The 20579-nt window shown below is 36.1% G+C and overlaps 1 protein-coding gene across 4 annotated transcripts in view; it reads right to left on the bottom strand.

Annotated features, from left to right (window-relative positions):
* ELP4 (elongator acetyltransferase complex subunit 4) overlaps positions 1 to 20579 on the bottom strand; it is a 121233-nt gene that overhangs the window by 14779 nt on the left and 85875 nt on the right. The gene's annotated exons all lie outside the window — the stretch shown is intronic.

Genomic DNA, 20579 nt, shown 5'->3' with positions numbered 1-20579 from the left:
GCAAATTACAAGTCAAGAAGTGTTAAAAATAATCACACTTAGCTGGCATTTGATAAAATAGCACTTAGTATGAAAAATGTAGGAACAAATCTAAATTACATAAATCAGGTGGGATTTCACCCTTAAACCAATGGGAGATGTGCCATTTACTCCCATAGGGTCAGAATTACACCCTGAAAATTCAGGCCACAGTCTTACTGGTGTGGGGATAACATCCATCACTACATCAGTCTGAATGCCATGTGCCTACTTGCACAATGCATCTTTTTATATGAGACATATTTCTCTTAAAATTTTAATATTTCAAAAGATAATAAAATAAAGATGATAATAGTTATCACACTCCTTCAAAACATTTTATTTCTGATTAAGGCTTTTGGATAATAAACTATCCTAAACACAGTTACTGTAACAAAAAATGAACTTTCAAAAACAGCTATTCCAGAGTATATACTTCTTCACAGGAAAAGCTTTTAAATACCAAGTTTAATCTGTGCTCTTTATATGGCTGATATATTTATTTGCATGGTATTAATTTCCTCTAATGCTGTGTAGGTGCATTTGTTACCCATCTTTTAATTTGCAGCTAAGTCTCTGGCTTGGAAAGTACCAAAAAGTGACTATTTATGAATGGAGAGTGGGGTGTGTGTTTGTTTTGAGTATACAATGCTAGGCTTTGACCCACAGCATTTTGTTTCTCCTTGGCTAAATAAGGAAGGAGGATGGAGAAGAGAGGAGCATGACTCACAACTAAGAGTAGATAATTCTCCCCAGCATAATGAATGCCTTTGTCATAAAGCACTTACTCAGCAAACCTAACCTCTGCTATTCACTGGTTTCAGCACAAGCTGAAGACCCTTTTCCCAATTTATTGTACATTTTCTACTTCTCATTTTAACCCCTCAGATCTGTGTCTCTGTCTTGCAATTTGCCTGAGCAATGCCAGTTTGTGCCTGCTGCCAGCTGAGCTCTGTGCCCACCCAGCACACATCACCAAGAGCCAGCAGTCATTATCCTCACCCATTCCTGGCAATGCTGCCCTTGGTGGCATCTGTGCCACCACCATTCCTCACTATCAGCCTCCTGTAGTACTGTAGAGAGAGCCTTGTACTCAGGCTTTCTTTTTACCCTATTGCTAAAGGTATGGGATATAAAAACAGCACTCAGTACACTTCAGGCTAGTCACTGAATTTAATTCTGGGTCAGGAAAAAAAACAACAAAGGAAGAAGAAAGGTCTTTCCCACAGTTGCACTAAAAAGCTTCGCTTTCTTTGCTCAGCTTTCAGCTCTAAAGGTTTGTAGGATTTTGTTAGTGGGGACAAGGGCACAAGAAGGTGGCAGAGAAGACTAAGCCCTCTTGGGAGTGTTCCTCAGCGAGGTGGCAAAGGCAGCAGTGAAGCCCTTAGCAAGAATTATGCTGGCTCAGCATCAATACTGCACATTGGCTCATTGGCAGGTGCTAATGTGCTCAGAGAGAGTCTGCTAACAGCCCATGACCTGAAGGAGCTCTCTCATCAGCAGCAAGTGAAGCAAGATTGATTCAAAGTAGGACAAAATCCACTTCCCCATCAGAGATCCACAAAATCTGTGAAGCTCAGTCCCTTGCCTGCTCAGCACACCTCAGAGCTGCTCCCATCCAAGGGAGCAAATCCTTTGGAATATCCAAGGTCAGGTTCATGCACATCCTTGTCAGCTCTGCTTTCTCTGCTGGAGCAGGGGAAGCTCCAGCTCGAGACTGGATTAAGTGATGACATTATTGATCAGCAATATGCTCAAGCTTTATTTCACTGGATGAAACTATTATCAAGTAGCTTAGATAAAATACTCTCAAACTCTGATTAAAGAACAACTGTCAATGATGCCAGTTTGAGAGTTAAAAAAAAACAACAAAAAGGATCCAATTTCAAACCTACTGGGCATCAGAACCAAAGAGGGAAAAGTGGGTTGCAAAAAACATTGAGAACATGACAGTTTTTCTTTTTATGAAATACAGGTACCTTGCAACACAAGTAGTAATAGATATATCTAAATCAAATGGAATAGTAGATGTTAGAATGGTGGGAATGACAGTTTGTGTTAGTTCACTTTACAGATAAATCCTAAATTCAGATATGGCAATTATGATTTAGGAAAAAATTATGTAAAGGATTCAGTGTAGCAGCCATACAAATCTCATGGAATAAAAAGAATTTGACATAATCAAAAACTTGCCAAATTTGATTTAATATCTCTTCCTCCTTGCCAAAGAAGCTAGTTACTAGACAAGGAAAATCCTGTATAACATGAGCAACATAACACTTTTGTTTGGATCCCTTACAAATAGCTTCAGCTGACATTCAGGCTTCAAGTAAAACAAGTCAGACAGACATGGTTGTGACCATAGCAAAGGAATATTTAAATGTGAAATGTAGAAATGCCTCTCACTGGCAGGAGAAAAAGCATATGGAAAAATATGGGCAGGATGTTAATAATTCAGCTAGAATTGTCAGCACTGTGGGGGAAATTGTGCCTTTCTAAAAGAGCTTACTGCTAGGAAAGCAGGTACATTGCTCCTCTGAGTTTCTGTAATGTGAGTGGGAGTGATTGTTACCAGAATACCTTTCCTTTTGTCAGCTCTTCTGATCCAAACTCAGCAAAGGGCAGGAGAGGCCAATGAAATACCTTGGTGCTACTTATCAGTGGGTTAATCCTATGTTCATTTGGGGGATAATGGGTTTTCTATGAGGAAGTTGGCTGCCAATTTCATTAGAAGCAAGAACAAGATTTTATTATACCAAGAGAGAACCAGAAGTCTTGAAACAAGCTCATGAACCAACCCCTCATTTCAGCTGCAAGAATAAATGGAGGAAAGGGTTTTTCTCCCTCTGCACCTGACAACTGATGTGGTTTTTGCTTGATTGCTGGTGCACAGTATTTGTCAGGTTTTCTTCAGAGGTGCAAAAGAAATCAATCCACTGCATGTTGCTTCCATGAGGTACACTCCATTGCTACTAGCCTAGGTCTCAGCTTTTTGTTCCTAATTATCTGTTTCTCTTGATTCTTCAAAATAGTTTATTTAGGCTCTAACAGAATTCCCCAAGAATAGGGGTGATGTTCCATTTTTCCACTGTAATGCTAAATTCTGTATGTACCACTTCCATTCCAATCACTAACCCCTTAGTCCTCCAGCACTCCCTTTATAAATTTATTGCTGGTTTATCTCACTTGATGCTACATCCTCCTTAAAAGACACAAGAAGGAAAACAACTATTTCTATTCCCCAGCCTCTGCACAGGGGGCTGGATGAAGAGAGAATAACATATCTGCCATGTCCTTATTCATCAGGGGAAAAAAAATAAAAATCACACCAGTGAAGGATGCCTGTCCCATGCTCACAGGCCTAGTAATCTGAGTACCTCCATAAATAATGGAGAGTTTGGAGCAATTTGAGCCTTTCTTGTCCCCATCCCAGGGCCAGTAAGAGTCACAATTTTGGGAGAGAAGGGTGAATGGATAGTTAGTGCCACAGAGCTGTGGCCTCTCCCAGAGGAGAGAGCAAGATCAGAGATGTCAGAGATGTCCTGTGGTGCCCTAGGTGAACATTTTCTAGCACTTAAATCTGAGTGTACCCACCCCTAGAGCAGCTGGGCTCCTCCTCAGCACCACCAGCATCTCTCCAACCTGTCTTGCAACACACAAAAATATGGAACACAGGTAAAAAATGTATGTAAATTGTATGTGAACCTGTGAAGGCATCTCCACTCAAGAAAAAAAAAAACCCAAAAAGCAAATCCACAGCCATAACCTGTCACTGGAAAACCAGAGAGCACAGTGACAACACATTTCAGCATTAAACATGATTGTTACAGCATGTGTCTTTAAACAGATACCACAGCAGCTCTTCAGAAAATAGGAACCAAAAAAGGAAAAGACAGTTACAGTCAATGCCTATTTTATAAAATTTTACCTAAGGGAGTTCCCACTACTCATGAACTGAGGAAGGACAGATTTAAGAACCAAGATCTATTATTAAAACCCTCACTTCTGAAGAGGCTGTGTGTTTCTAACTTTATTCCATATGACTGCAATTTGTGTACATGCAGGATGGCAAACAGGAGGGCACTAGCATTTTTTTAGGAAGGAAAATGTAATTACCTAATCTAATTCAATGCCCTCTTAAAACCCAGTATTTTTAATTAAAAGAAAAACACAAAACTTCTTGATGCTGTTGTGTTATTAAAGCTGGATTTTTAATCACACCAATTATTTCTAAGAAACACATCATTACACACTTTAAATTAATTTCTCCTTAACAACTTTGGGTGATTAAGTCTTAAGCATATCTCACATCATAAGTAGAGGAAAATGACAGTTTGATATGTTACATAATATGACACAGATGACACAGGCTGCTTGCTACTTAAAACTTCTAATTTTATTTTTTCTTCCTAAAAAATGTGACTGTTTTTGCCACTGTATTGTTAACAGAATGAGACTCCAAATTACAGCCATTTACCCTGAAGTGCTCCAGTTTGAGGTGAGGTCTTGCACAACACCTAATGACACATCCTGCCTGACAACTTTCCAGGTTGTCAACTTCCAGTGACAGATATTTATTGACTAATTAAATGGTCCTTTCACATTCTTGTCTAATTGAAACTTAAAGTGAACTAACCACAGCACAATTGCAAATACATTTTGCATGATGCACTTATTTCCTACTTTTTAATCCAAGCTAAGGTCCTAAAGGTCTGTGTAACCTCAAGTGCATGTCTACTCATGTGCAGGTAAACTCTGTCAGAACCACTGCACATGTTTGTATTCTCTTTGCAATCCTACAACCTGCTTGGGGAATGACAAGACCTAAATTTTAGATTTTTAAAGGTAGCTCTGTAAGTTCTATGAAGCCATTTATTATTACAAGCTAGATGAAATACAGCTTGCACCCAAAGGTACACTAGGAAAACACCTTTGCTGGAAGGATTGGACTCCATTCAAGAATATATCAACTCCATTATAATATAAACAACACAGAAGAATATTTTCCTGGCCACTGCATAGTTACTGAGAGCCTGATTTTGGAATCTAACCCAGTTTTAGTGAAGCAATAGCTTGTTTATTTCATTTGAGTTTATTAGAAGTTCCTACTTCTGAAAGAACCATTCCTTCTCTGCTACAATTACATGTAGCCTCAGAAACACCATGGAGCTGCCAAAAATCTGCCATTTTATAAACAACAGCCAGGTAATATACAGAGCATCAGGTTGGAAAGTCAACCTTCCAACTAAGCATTAGAAATCCAGTCCCTTCCCACCTTTTTATTCCTCACCTGAACTTCCCTACCAGCCTTGGCACATCTCTTGGCAAATAGTTGAGTTCAGGTGATAAATTCCAGCCTACTAAAATCAGTTATGTTAATCAGGGTATAGACACCACTATTATGCAGTGCTATTTTATTAGGAAGTGAAAAAAGAAAGAGTTGGAGTGGCTTTTGGAAAAAGAACATTCTTTTTAATAGAAGCTAAATGAACTGGATATGAAAAACAAAGTCTCTTGCTCTGGCTGTGTCATCTGAGGGGAAATACTTCCATTTAGCAAACAGGTAAAATTATTAAAGCAAACAGAACTTTTCACTTAGTATATGAATAAAATTATTAATCAAGTAAACAGAACTAATTATGTAGGACTTTTCCTCCCTCTTGGTATAACAGAAATATGTGAAGCTTTGAAAAAGTGAGTAGTGAGTCATGAAGAGCCTGAAACAATCTTATCACACACACAGGGAGACATTGCTAAGTAGGGCATGCACTGCCAAATGCTGGAGCTTCTACCCTGAGAACTTTTCACATGTTTATCTTGGGTCATTATCTTTCCTTTTTCTCCACTGTGCTAAGGATAGCAGAATTAAAAAGACCCCAGATAAGTCCACACATTATGAAACCAATCATTGCAAAAATACTCAAAAAACCCTCCCAAATGTACTACAGACTTCATGCTTTTAAATTAGTCAATACTGCATTTTAATCAATCCCATGGTGGGACCTCAAGGATTATTTTGACATATTAAAAGGTTATCTACAGGATGTGACAGGAAACATGAAGTCTGACAGCACCAAGAAAAGTTCTCCAAGAAAATCTACTTTCAAAGGACACCTGAAAAGAGAGAAACATCTGGAGATACTGAGCTTTTAGGTAAGAAAAGGAAACTACCATGAAGAGGCAAAAAAGGGAAAATAAGCACCAAGCATAAAAAAAAGCTGAAATCAGCACCCATGGCTTTCCCCTAGCTCAGATAAGCATTTTAAAAGCATTTAACATCTATTTTAATACTTTGATTGCAATTTTATCTGTTCCCAATAATGAATTTATTTAATAACATTTAATTTAAGAGGTGGACCTGGTTGGGAAGATGATTGTTGAGCACAAATGTACCAGAAAGTTACTTCTCAGGAAAATACAGAAGTTTTGGAGAGAAAGTTGTTCTTCTCCTTTTAAATAAACCAAAAATGATATTTTAGTTCCAAGGCTGGTCCTCTCTGCACTAGCACAGTCCCATGGGCTCCTTAGCTGGGCCTCCACCATCAAAATGGTATCTTCATATTTTCATATGAAAGGACATAAAAAAATTTGATACTGAATCATGAAAATGCATTTTCTGCTAAAAAATATACCTTAAAAATGTTATGAAGAAAACACAGAAATTTGAGCAGAGAAAATAGAATTATTCCACTCCACAAACAAAGCAAAGCAAATGGAACAAAACTGAAGTTCACCAGGTAGTAGGTAGGTTAATGAAGATATTTTTCATTTGTTCAAACAAGAAAGACGAAAAAGAAGAAGGATTTGGAGATTACACAGTGTAATGAAATTAAGATATCTGTCTCATTAAAAGTAGACACAAACACCCAATTTGTCTCTCTAAAACAAAATTACAAACAACAGAAATGATAATATGGTCTCTGTTGCTAATCAAAATGACTTCAGCATTATTTTGTCCAATTTAATATTTTTCATGTGCATGCATTAAAATATGGGTTTTTAAAAAAACCAGAAAATTACCCACAAAATCAAGATTATATTCTCTCTTTTTCCAGGAAACATCTAATCTGTATGACACAAAGTCACCCTGCACATAAATTTCAGCCAAGCAATTAGTGGAAAATCACCTTAATGGTAGGAGGAAGTTATTAATTTCTCATATTTAACAGACAGCAGACAAGAACAATAATACTAATTTATGCTGAAGGTAAGGGCTTGGTTTAATTTGCTTTTTTCTTCAAGTATGATGCATGAGAAAAAAAAGAAAGATGGATATGGTTAAAACAATTAATAGGAAATTTGAAGAACACAGCTAAGGATTATTTTATGGCCTGTGCATCAAATCAGATCATTACTTTAATTATTTTTTAATACTAGAGGGTGCAGAAAATGCTTTCTATGTAAAAAACCACTTTGAGATGATTTCTCTAAGACTGTGAACATGAATGGTATTATTTAAAATTATTTTCCTTGTTTTGATGTAATTATTGTTAAATAATGTTGCTCTATTTGCAGGATTTCAAGACATTTTTAAGGAGACTTAAACTAGATGAAAGCTCTGCAAGCAGACAATTTTATTATTGCATATGCAGGATTTTAATTTATGGTATGCTTTCTTTGTTTATAAACTGTTACTCTAAAAATAAAACCCAATCTATTTGAAAATACTTCCAATTCTTACTACACTGAACTTTATGACAAATAAAAACACCCTTAAAACCAACCTGCAGCCCTTTTTCTTTTACTGACTTGGGATTCTCTAAATGTTGTGTTGACAAACAAAAGCAGGAGAAGTTGTTGAAGGCTCACACAAGGGACCAGCTCTCCCAAAAACCTCTTTGGGAGGAGAGGATGCTCCTGCTACTGGTGCCTGCAGCTCCCAAACTGGGAATCTTTAGAGCAGGATGCCAATGGAAGTGCCACTGAGGCCAAAATTCCTCCAGTGACAGAAGGACTCCCACTGGGAGCATCATCTGCCTGTGGACAGCAGGAAAAACCCAGGAAAACCCTCCTGACAGCCAATGGTGCATAGCAAGTCTCACTTCTAGGAAATTGCATGCAAGAATCACTGGGACAGCATGGAACAGCTCCTGCAGCTTCACTGCTTTGCCTCAAAAACTAAAGAAATTTTATTTCCCTGCAGTTTCTTGGATGTAAGCACCCAACCTTTAATTCCACATAGCTCAGCAGAGGTTTTGTTGTGTGTTTCTTAGACTTAATTTAATAAAATATTCATGAAATAACAGTGCCCTTCACAGTGTAAGCATGTGAGTGTTTGAGATGCTGTCCCAGGAGGAAAAGAGCAAAGAATTCAGGTGTTCCTTCAATGCAAACCAAGCCCAGTGTATTTAGAAAGAAGGCACAGCTGCTTTCCTTTTCCTTCTGAAAAGCAGAATTAAAGAAGATATCATGTCATTTTGTAATCAATTAATCAAGATTATTGAGGAACTCCTGACTTCACTACTGACTTTTCATTTCCTCTTTGCAGGGACAATCTTGGCCACCTGTTTTGGTTAATAATGGAGAAAGTGGAAACTTTCAACCATAGGAAAAATCTGATGCCTAGGCTATTAATAGATTTTCTTTGATGCCAAATGTCAAATGAAAATCTACAAATATGAAATTATGGGGCCACTATAGAAATACACCATTAAAATGTGTATTTCTTCACGTCTCCAGACAATGGAAAATCAAAGGCAGAACTTCATCTGTCAAAAAGGAATTACTCTTCACTGACCCTCAAACTCACCACTACTGCTACTTACTGCCTAAAGCTATTAAGCAGCTCTACAACACTGGTTTTTAACATGTTCAGTAAATATCTCCTCTCTATATAGGGTGGAACAAATCAATTATTAAAGATTTTTAACTTATTAGTGATAACATAATACTTAACTGTGAAAAAAAAAAATTAAGGAGTATATGGAAATCATTGCCTACTTGATTTTTGTTATTTCTCATTTTCTTTTTCTTCAGCATATCATCCACTTCCTTTGCAATTATTTCACAAGGAAGACTTTGCCTTAAAAGTGTTTGCAAGTTGTCTCACAAGTAGATAAGCAAGAGACCTAAATTTGACTGATTTAGAGTAGCCAGTCTTTTTATTCTAAAGGTTGTAACAGAGTTTATACACAGACACATATATACACACATCTGTCTGCATTGTTTAGGCATCCAGCCAAATTTAGCTAGCTAAGCTGAGCACTAACTAAACTTTTCTCTGACAAGAAAGAATAATGTTTAAAAAGAGGTAACTTTCAGTCTGTTCTCCTAACTTAGAAATGATTTTTTCTTTTCTCTATTAGTCATTTAGACATTGTAAATGGTCCTGGGCACCCAAAAGAAGGAGCATTTTTATGGTCCTATGAGCATATGCTCTATGTCAAGAAAACGATATTTTTATACATAATATAGCCCCATAAAAAGATTACACTGAAAATAGCCCTAAGACAGAACAAATCATAAAGAAGTTAGTGCATGTGTTAAGCCTGTAGAGCCAAAGCATAAAAATAATATTCTTCTGACATTGTGAATGAATGTCACTTTAATATTTTTGTGGGAAGATTTACATGGACACTTTGAAGGCAATTTGTGTCTCATGTGTGTGGTTGCCATTCTTCTATTTCCAAGTATATTTATGGAACTTGGTAAAGACAGTTTTGACTGTTGAAATGGGATTTGTTCAAATGGCATTACCTTGGCATATTGATATTTATTGTGAGAAAATGTTTCTGCTCATTGGGAAAAAAACTGCTCCATCTTTTGCTATTAAAAATTTGCTATTATATTTAGACACTATGTGACTAAACCAAAGAACAAAAGAATTTTGAGAAGTATTTCCTAAAATATGATATTTTGACTCTTTTGAGTAGTGTTTTAGCACTCAGAGGCAATTCTTCCTTTAAGCACATGGAAAGCTGCCTATGAATGGTGACCAAAGCTGGATTAGACCTCACTATCACTGCAAAGAAATAAGTGACAAGAAGGTAACTTGTTTCTCTTAAAAAAATAAATCACAGTGTCAACCAAAAAAACTAAAAAATTATGCCAATTTTGGTAGTTTTTGTGTTATTTGTCATAGTAAATGTAAAGAGTTTTGCCATTAAAACATACTAGAGATTGAATCAAATTGACTGTATTTACAATATTAACTTCAGCCTATTTGAACCAGCAGGAAGGCTTTTACAGATGAGACATGGCTTTATTTCCTCTGAAAAACATTAGGCACTCTATCTAAACTATAAATAACATTGTATTTTATGACCAGCTAAATCATTAATCAAGGTAAGTATGGGAAAGCCAATGGATCTCAGTTTACTTGGTGGCTGATTGCCCAGCAACCACTGCCTGTAATTGTTTTTAGCAGCAGCAGCACAGTGTTCCTGGAGACCAGGAGCTCTCACAGAGGATGTTCCTTCCCTGCACAGGGGCAGGGAAAACTGAAAATTCCAAACAAAACACCTGCAGCCACATTTCAGACACGTCCATGCTCAGCTCCACTGGCTGCAGCTTCATCACACTCACTGAGCTCTGCAAGGTGGGAATTTAGAGAAGCCAAGACTGTCTGCAAATGGGAATCTGTATCCTGGGAGTCCAAATCTGATCTTTGGACTCAGGGAAATAGATCTATCAGATGAATCAAATGCTAAGAAAAAGTTTTAAAAGAAGTAATTAATTGACTTTTATTTGTGAAGTTATTTTATATGATAGTGAGAACTATATTTAAATTTAATTTAACTTCATAAAATAGCTACAGAAATGTTCCAGACCAAAGAAATCTATCAGTTTATTCCTAACATACTTCCTGCTGTTTCAATCTACCTTTCCACTGCAAAACCATTAACTTCTGGACATTCTCTTTTTCCTACATACTCTACTTAATGCCTCAGGCTCATCTCAGACACCTTCACTTTTTACTCTTTTAATCAATTTATTTTCCTGGCCTGGCTCCTAGTCATCATCACCCTGCTCACTTTTCACACATACTTATATTGCTCTCCAATAAATCTCTCCAATGCATTATTCCAATAGAGAATGGCCCAATAACTAAGGTACTGAGCCAGGATCCAAAACCTCAATTTTCCCCAATGCTTTGAGGGAGATCTCTTGGATGCTTCCATCAAAAAATTAGCAGAAATCCAGACAAAGAAACCCAGAATTCTGCCCAGTCTAACTTACCCTGATTTTTGGCAAACAGAATGATAAAGAGAAGGTCATGCAGCATTTTAACTGCTGGTGACACACTTGAGGTCTGAGATGCAAAAACTGTAGATCTGTCTTCACTGAAGTCACCTTCTACTTTTTAAACAGAAGTTTCTGGAAGCAAAGATCCCTCCCAATCAAACTCACTACAGAGAAAGGGTGGCTGAACATTTCTGCAACAGATTCCTTTCTACCAGAAAGAAAACAGTGCACAAAAATTCACCAGGTTAAATAGAAAAGCCACTTTAGCACACTATTAACTGTATGAAAGATCCCTGACTTACACAGCTAAAAGAAGTTGAGGGAATTCAGCTCCTGCCAGATTTGCCTTGCCATTTACATTTTCAGTAGCTTGCCCCAAGAATGGAAAGTTAGGTACAGCCTTGATCAAGATTCAACTGTAATTTTAACACAGCAGTAAATAAATGATTCATTGCCAAATAAATCCCCAGGGTAACAAGTCTAATCCTCAGAGCATTTGATACTCTTCCATTTCACTTTCACTAGACATGACAGCCACACTTTTGGGTGCAGAGCCCAAAGTGAATTCTTTGCTGTATGGAGAGCTTGCAAACCAAGCAGAGATGAGGTAATGCTTCCTCCCCACACCCACAAACACATTCAGAGTTGCAGAGCCTTTAGCAGAAATGAGAAGCCTGGATTTTAGTTGAAGCAGAGACTCTTTTTCTAGACCCACACAAGTGCACATCCCACCCAAGAAGAGAGCAAAAAGGGAACAAATTAGCCAGACTGAAGCAGAAGCAGCCAAGGTAGGGAGACTCAAACAAGAAGAAAACTTCTTATGAGTTTGGCCAGGATTTCTCTGCCTTGTGCAGTTTGTTCCAGCCTTCTCTGTTTCAATCTCATTTTCACTTCCCACCTATGTTATTCTCCTTGGTATCCCACTTCCAACATCTTCCTGTGCTCAATTTTTTTTTTGTCTTCATTTAATTTATATTTTAAGTTCCTACTCCTTCAAATAAACCAAACAAGACATGAATAGTGGCATTAATATAGCATTTGCTATTGACTCCTTTTTTAAATTTTTTTTTTTTTTTTGGTAGCTGTGTGTTGTGTGTTCATTCTCTGCCAGGTGTCTGCAAAGAGCAAAGATTATCTGTTTGCTGTATTTGTATATTTATGGGTCAGTCCTTGGCTGACCATACCATTAGAACCACCATGACAAACATAAAAATAGCATTATGGTGAAATATTTGAGTGCATATTGGCTCCTGTAAAGCTCTAGAACTAAATTATTCCTGGAGAGATCAGATGTAGGACACACACAATATTTCCCATTTATGCTGCATTCATGTTTAGCCCCATTGCTAAACCAAGGCTGTAACAAACATTAACATGTTAGTATCCTGACATTAACTGAGAGCAGCTCAGCACAAGGAAGAAAACCAAATGGAAAATGGAATATTGCTATTTGGCTACTTCTGGTGGTTAGGGGGTCAAATTATCAGTCCTACTGTGGGATCTTTCAGATGAGACACAAGATTCAGAGTTCAGCTGTCACAGGGAATCAGAGAGTCTGTTTTTGAAGAGCTCAGCTATTAACCCTGACCCAGCAAAACCCTTCCCCTGACAAATAATTAATCTTTGCCTAATTCAATGATAACAAATATTCTATTTGGATAAAATATTTTTTACACTTTTCCAAAATAAACTTCTAGTTCTCAGGGCTTGGGCAGGCATTGTGCTTCATTCCTGAAAGGATGGTGCAGTTAAATAAAACATGGATGATCTCCTGTATAAACAGAGTTGTTAGAGTTCTCTGGGATGCCTTATGCATGGAGCCAGTCCATACATGCACAGCAGAATGTGAGCAGCAGCATTTCAGAATGGAACTTAAACCCTGACACTGAAATAGCAAATATCTTTAAATATCACTGTGGGTTCACTGTCATTTTAAGCAATTCTTAAACCTGACAAAATTAACTTTAATTATGATTAGATTTTTCAGCCTAAAATCATCACTGGTTAGTGACTCAACTAATGAGTGTTTTTATGATTTATTAGTTAAAGCAGAAGATTATGAGTTTAAATTCTACTCTTGATTAACTACATTGGAAATTTTATACATGACTTGTCATTTTAAAATAATGGTATCTTAGAGTTTAATTAAGACATGCAAGAATTCTGAGTAACTTGAGGTGTAGGATTCAACGTTATCATTACAAATTATAAGGAAAATACCTCACAGTATTGCTGTTATTAATGTTACTAATATGAGATTTAGGATAAGGTGGCAGCTTAAACCAATCCAACTCAGTACAAGATGTTGCACACTGATGAATTTATCTGCCCTGGTGCAGGAATTACTGTGCAAAGTACTGTGACCTGTATTGCACAGGAGGTCAGATTAAGTCATCACAATAGTTTCTGCACTCTCAAATCCTGTAATATTTCAGGCTGAAAAGAAGTTAAATACAAAGCTCTACTTGCTTCTTTCTTCTGACTATAAACCATATGAGAGCCATTCAGCTATATAAACACATTCATTAGGTTTTCAGTAGGCCTCTTTTCTAAGGAAAGAAATTACATACTTTTGAGCTCTCAAGTGAACTACAGTGTTTTATGCCTTTAATTCAACACTCTTAGGGCTTACAGTTCATTGAAATTCAAAATCATGGGTACAAACTGTGTTCACAAAGAAAATGTTGACCTTCCTATATAGCAAATGCCTTTTCGTTCTCCTTTTTTTTTTTTTATTTTAATAAAGAAACACTAATGAAGCTGAAGGAGGTAAAAGATTTGACCTTCCTATTAAAATAACAAATGTAATATAATTCACATATTACAGCATGTTGGCTACTGCTCATGAAATAAAATACTGCAACAGAAAGAGCATATTGTTTCTACACATGGAAAAGATGCAAATTAGACAAGTATTCAATATTCACTTGAAAGCGAGAAAATGTACCAGACTACCAATGGTATTTAGGGAAGCAAACTGGTTGAACATGATTATTTGAATTTAAAAAATGGGTATGGGATTCCCCTCTCTTTGCTTCTTGCCATATATGGTGTCTGTGGAATATCCACAGGGCAAATTATTCACTACCTTTTTCAAGATGAAAAGCTACTGATTGGCATCAGACATCAAGAGGGATTTTGGCATTAGAATAGATTTACACTTGATGACATGTCAAAGGCTTGAAACAAAAACTACAGAATTTACTCATGAATGCCGAAGGCAAGGCACTTATTCAACAGTGGCTCAATGCACATCTTTCCAAGGATGGCATTCAACCACCCCAAGAACAAAATACAGCAAACAAAACATGGTTATACTTGGAAATGAATGTGCTTGACTAGACTGAACAAAATAACAGCCAGCATTACCTGTTGCCAGCTGTCAGTGAAGAATAAAGAACTGTAACATCCTTGTAATAAAGAGGGAAACAGAATCCAAGCTTATAATGAAAATACAGCAGTTAGTGGGATGAAGTAGGATCAGCAGCACTATGTGTGGGCATGACAACTCCCACTCAGAGCCTGCTGGCCCTTTAAGAGTGTGTCCTCACTTCTCCCAAAAAAATTGAAAATAAAGAAAAACTGCTTAGGAGAGGAGGCACAAAGTGTTGTGCACATGGGTGTAAGAATATATGATGTACTGCCAAATTTTGCCATTTCTTCTTCAACCTCCACTGTGATTATTTTAAAAATAATTTAATTATTAGCATTACAGTGAAGGGCTTTTAACAAAAATCCAGTTAGAAGAGCTGACAAGATCACAATTATTTTGGCACAGCCAGTTAAGTGACCACTGAACATTCTCCTGCTTATCTTAATAAAAATGCAGGTATCTCATTTCCATATTGGATGTGTGGGAAAGACCATTTAATAAATAGGTTTGGCACCTGTGAGCAATGAAAAGAACATGTACAGTAGAAGCTTTAAGCAGAAGGAAACATGAGAAGCACAAGGGAACACCCACTCACTTACATCACACCATGGAAATCAGAGATTACTCCAGTTCACTTGGTGCATTTTTGTACCTCTGTCCTTACAGGGATCAACTCAAGTCACATCTCACATAAAAAAATTAAAGGACTGCTTTGTGCACTTAAGGTGTCAGAAGTGAATTTTTGCAATTTTAAGTAAATGCAAAGAGTAACTTGCATAAAATCAGAAAAACATAAGGCAAGTTTGTATTTGGTTTTTTTCTTTACCACAGCAGATTTGAAGTAGAGATGAACATATTTTTTTAAGAATTGTATTTCAAAGTCATTTTAGAGACAAAGCAAATTCATTAAGAAGAGTTTGCTATTTTAAAATAATATAAATAATTATTTTGGTTTTTCTTTTGATAAGACTATGCCAAGAAGGACACTACATGCTCCTAATAAATTTTCTAATGGATTTTCAAATACATAGTTACTGTTTATTTAGAGCATCAATGGCTGAACATTCTGCAAATTATGTCAAAAATTAAAATTCACCTGTTAGGATCTGCTAGAATGACCCAATGTTCATAGGAGGTAATTAGTCAAGTTTTCTAATGAAGATATTGAAAATTGGCAGTATGAAGTAGCCATCACATTTAATTGCTGTTAAGATACTCAGTACTTCTAAATACAGACAGTTCCTTTAGATCTGTATTAATGACAGGTGAACTCCTCGGAAATTTGATACAATTTGTAGATGCAAATCACATCAAGAAAACTGTCTCCAAATATCCCACCTCCTTCCTCCCAGGATCTCTTCTCAAAGATAGGAAAGAAATATTTCATCTCCAAAATGTATCACACATTTCAAATTAGATGCTGAATAGTCCCAGAAATAGCCAAGAAATCAAAAAGTTGACAAAATACAGATTCATGAAGAGTGTCTGTGGCATCTGTGAAAAATATTCTGGATCAGCATTTTGGTTCAGGTGTCTGAGGTTTCTGCCACCACCAGAAAAATTTCCTCAATTTTTGGAGGAAAACTCCAATTTCAAGAAGAGTCATTAACTTTAATGCTTACTGTAACAGACATCCACAGCAAGGTAACAACTGAAATTTAATGCATGTGGGAAGGTGAGAAAATACTAAACTGATTGCTGAAAACACACCTTTTAGCACTTCTCAGATTACTGTTGCTCAGTTCCAAAAATGGCATCTCCCTTTTCCTGCCCTAGTGGGATGCTCTCAGCTGGACTTCTGGACTATAATTAATCCTTCTATATGTTAAAGAAATATAGGAACAAAGCTACAGCACAGATTGTATAGTTGTGTGCAACTTAACATCACTTTAGTACTGCAATAAACAGTAAGGAAAACCTTTACATGAATAAATGAACTTTGCTGATTTTCCTGAACTTTTTATTAAATTGTCTTCAATCATTTGTAACTGGAAGAATGTTTTTGGCTGAGATCTGAGAGGATGCTGTTCCACAGTGCTATGATGTTTCTATGGTAGCAATTTATTATGGAGCAGCAAAATTATTACAGAACAGTTATTCAGCATATATAGGTGGGTCATAAAAAATTAAGAGTTTCACTGAGATTTTTATATTGTATGGTAACTCATACATGCATGAATTATTCTGTCAGCTTTTAAATGGATAGCTGCATGATCATCTCTATTTGTGTTAAGATTCACCCAGGATCAAAACACAAAACATTTATGTGAAAGAAATTTTAATCTTATTTTGAATACATAATTAATACAATCTAAACTGGTTCAGCAGCACACATATATATATATTTATCCTGTATTTCCCATATGAAGGGGCAAAATATGCTATTGGTAATTAAGTATCTCTGCAGCTTGCACATTAACAGGGATGTAGGTAATTATTTATCTGAATTTATAACAAATGATTTGCACAAAAATAATTTCACAACCCCCATTCTGTTTTGTTTGATCTCTGAACTAATAAAAAAGACATTTTACTCTGCTTTTCTTCTATGTTAGATTATAGACAATTGGTCTCAGACTGCTTAAATAGCTGGAGCAGTGGAGAATCCCAACAGAACAAACCAAGCAAAGCAATTAAATATATCAGACTGCTGTAGAAATGAAAGACTAGAAACTTATCTTCTAATTCCATAAGCACAACCCCAAAATGTACAGAGCAACAAATGCAGTCCATATCTATAATGCATTAATGGAAATGGCTAAAGTTTAATGGCCCAGATTGCTTTTAAGCAATTTTATCATATCATTATTTCATGCCAAGGGTAAAACCAGTTGTGAGAGGTTTTTTTGAATGAATAAAGGTTTATCAGCCAGAGCAGTAAAATGGATCTGAAGTTTTAAACACAGAGTTCTGAAATTTGGTGTGAAGATATAACAGCTAAGAAACTTTATATACTTCATGCACTATAAAGCAGAAATTTAAGGGGATATGTGCAAAAATGGGTTCATCTAATGCTCATGTGAGGACTGGCACCCACTTCTGCAAAAATAACCCCACAGGATGGGGGAGACAGAAATCAGCTGCAGGGAACCACCTTAAAAATAATGGGACATTATTTTCTCAACATCACCCAGAGCTGGATGACTACCAATTACAGGTGAGTGTGAAAATGTGAGTTATAGTCCAAACTAATGTAATACAACCACTTTCTTCCATATTTCCATGGCTTCATATCTTTTGAAACCAAATCACCCAGGGATGTCAATTATTTTTTTAATTAATGTTAGAAATTGAGCATTGGCATATCTGAATGCCAAAAAACTGCGTATAAACTACTTGGAACTATGGTTTTAGATAAATCTTTAATTTCCAATAACCCATGATTTATTTTGTGTATACTTCAAATACTGAACATGTGATTATTTGTGTACTACTCACACTATTATCAGCCTGATGAGAAAAGCTTTTATCTTCAGGCTTTGCAGATTTTTGAATTATTACAATGACACTGTTAAAAACATGGTTCATATTAAAGTTCACAAAGTACTTCAGTTCTCCAGCAAAGTGGTCTTCAAATCAGGCTGCACATATTTGCACACAGGTCAGAACTCAGTGAGAAAACTCCCTATTTTCAATTATAAAGCTGCTTCCTTTTTTTATAGCAATAATTCAGTGTAATGGGCTCAGTCTGATTGATGGTAGAGGGGAAACTGCTGATGGATTTCCACATTTGGTAGAAGCTGCATTACAAAAGTGGCTCCCTCTTTTTAAGATAAGAGTCAAAAACCACCAACAAAAGGAAAAAACAAAGCTTTTGCCTCTTTTATTGATTTATACTGAACATTATTATACACAATTTTGAAGCCATCTCTCAACTTTTAAAACTGGATAAAGCAAATTGAATGAATAGGTGCATAAAAAGTGTTTCAATGTCACTTGCATTCTGCATGCTTTTTAAAGCATATTTTAAAATATGCTGGGTCCTTGCATCCATAATTTAAGCAAGTTTATTCAGGAGGTTTTTGATGACGTATTCAGAGCATAAATAAGCAAAATACCTAATGTACATATTAGGCAAAATAATGCTGTGTACATCCAAAATTAGTGTCTGAACTGTTGTTACCATGACTTATTCATACACTCAGTACTGCTTTCATTTACACTATGAAAACATCTATTCAAAATATTTGTTGCTCATTCCATCACCTCTCCACTGCTAAGTAAAGTGAATAACACAATTATCATAAACATGCATTTAATTCATTTTGTCATGCATAATACAGCCTGTGAAGGAAAAGGTTCTCCTCTTGTGACTGCAGAGGAAGCAAAAATATTCACCATTTTCTAATGGGAATCCTGCTCATAATAATGATTTTTAAAATAGTTTAGTTTTGAATATTTCAGATCTCTTTGCTAGGTCTAGATTATACTGAGAGTTTAAGCTCAGTTTCTTATTTGTGTCTGTGCTGACATTTTCACTGAAACTGGACAGATTAATAGAAGACCAAAAATGTCAAAGAAACCCCACACCTAATGATAATTTTCCAGTAATTATTCCACACTCCTTCTCCACACTGACAATACAAGTTATCCTGACAATATAAGTTATTCTCTTTTATTTAATCAGACTTCTCCCTTTAGAAAGGCAGATGTTTCCCCATTAATATGGCAGAATGTCTTTGTTTCCTCACCAACTGTACAGAAAAATGATTAGCACAACAAACTCTGGCAGTTACTTGGTGCAGACAAGTCAAACTGTTTCATGGAGTATTTAAATATTTCAAAATTCAGAACAACCCCCTGAACCTTTCATATCATCTAAAGATAGGATGAATTCAACCCAAAGTTTAGGCTGGGCTCAAAAAATTGACTGCAATAACACTTCTGCTTTCTACACTTCCTAATTTAAGTGAAAAATATCTGAATGAAATGCAGAAAAAAGTAGAAGACAAAAGAATAAATTTAAGGAAGATGAGGTACAGGACAAATTGCAGAAAAGGAAGTTTACAGCCATCATCTTATTGTGCATTCCAAACCAAAGGCATTAGGGTTGGGTACAGATCAAGTGGTTAAAGAAAGCCTGAAAGTGAAAAATTTCACTGTTTACAGGACCTGGTTTTTACTGGCTGCTCCTCTCATTCAGAAATATCTTACAATATTAAAAAATCAAGGGTGAAGATGGTTGGTAACAGTCTTTGTTTTGTGGATAAACTAGAAGGTGTTTTGAGGAAAGAAAGCACCAGAGGGAATATTTTTGTAAATGATAGTTGTTTCTCTAACTAAAGCCCTCAAATGCTAGAATCTGCTCATTTTGCATATGAAAATGTTTGAGTACACAGATTTATTTTTATTACTAAATTATCTGTATCTTGTTTCTTAGATGTTAGTCTAATTGGATGAAAAGTCTCTTCCTTCTTTCTACTTCAATATCCAGGCCAAACCAATCAGAATTATTTCCTCTTTACCCACTAAGAGAATAATTAAACATCCCATGAAACATGACACTAATCCACTATCTGTTTGGAACAGTATAAATCATAATATAGCACCCAAGACATCCTAGAATACACATATATAGGTACATATATACATATATTTAAATATATGTACACACAGAGAGAAAAATAACCACCCTATAGCCCAGAAAAATATTTCTCTGCAGCACAGTAAATACAGAGGAATTTCTTAGTATTTAGCTGCTATTGATTAGGCCCAGCTGAAATAATTGAGTTTCTTCAGGATCATGGCATGCTATCCCCTTGAACAAAATGTATCAGTTTTTAGTATAAGCAAAATTTTAAAAAAGGAATGTAAAGAGAAAAATAAAAGCTTCATAACAGCAGAGTTGACTATGAAAATTTTTTTCCAAGGTAGACATGAGGAGGGCACAGTCCTCAATTTCAGAGCAAACTCTCCACATAAAATACTTCTGTATTTCACCAGTTTCCTCTCAAATGTCAGAACTGACACTGACACTGGACAGCACATTATGCAGCCTATTTTT

This window comes from Erithacus rubecula, assembly GCF_903797595.1.
Source record: "Erithacus rubecula genome assembly, chromosome: 6".
Taxonomy (NCBI): Eukaryota; Metazoa; Chordata; class Aves; order Passeriformes; family Muscicapidae; genus Erithacus; species Erithacus rubecula.
This window is presented reverse-complemented; position numbering and strand designations above follow the sequence as displayed.